The 209-nt window shown below is 72.2% G+C and overlaps 1 protein-coding gene across 1 annotated transcript in view; it reads right to left on the reverse strand.

The window, feature by feature from the left end:
- Nucleotides 1-209, reverse strand: part of LOC104617467 (glycerophosphodiester phosphodiesterase domain-containing protein 5-like) — a 39,794-nt gene that overhangs the window by 39,240 nt on the left and 345 nt on the right. The gene's annotated exons all lie outside the window — the stretch shown is intronic.

Raw genomic sequence — 209 nt, forward strand, 5'->3', positions numbered from 1 at the left:
GCCGTTCCCCCCCCCCCCCGGCCCCGGCTCCACCCCCCCCTCCAGCCACCCACCGCTCACGTCTCATCCCAGCTCCCCTTTCTCCCCTCAACAGGTCACAGCCAACTCCTCCAGCACAGACCCCAAGAGCGAAGCCGGACTGCTGAGCACCTTCTCCTCCCCAACCAGCCACCGGACCCCCCCCCCCCCCCCCAATCCCCCCCCCCACC

The sequence above is a fragment of the Phaethon lepturus genome, unplaced genomic scaffold (genome assembly GCF_000687285.1).
Source record: "Phaethon lepturus isolate BGI_N335 unplaced genomic scaffold, ASM68728v1 scaffold9692, whole genome shotgun sequence".
NCBI classification, from domain to species: Eukaryota; Metazoa; Chordata; class Aves; order Phaethontiformes; family Phaethontidae; genus Phaethon; species Phaethon lepturus.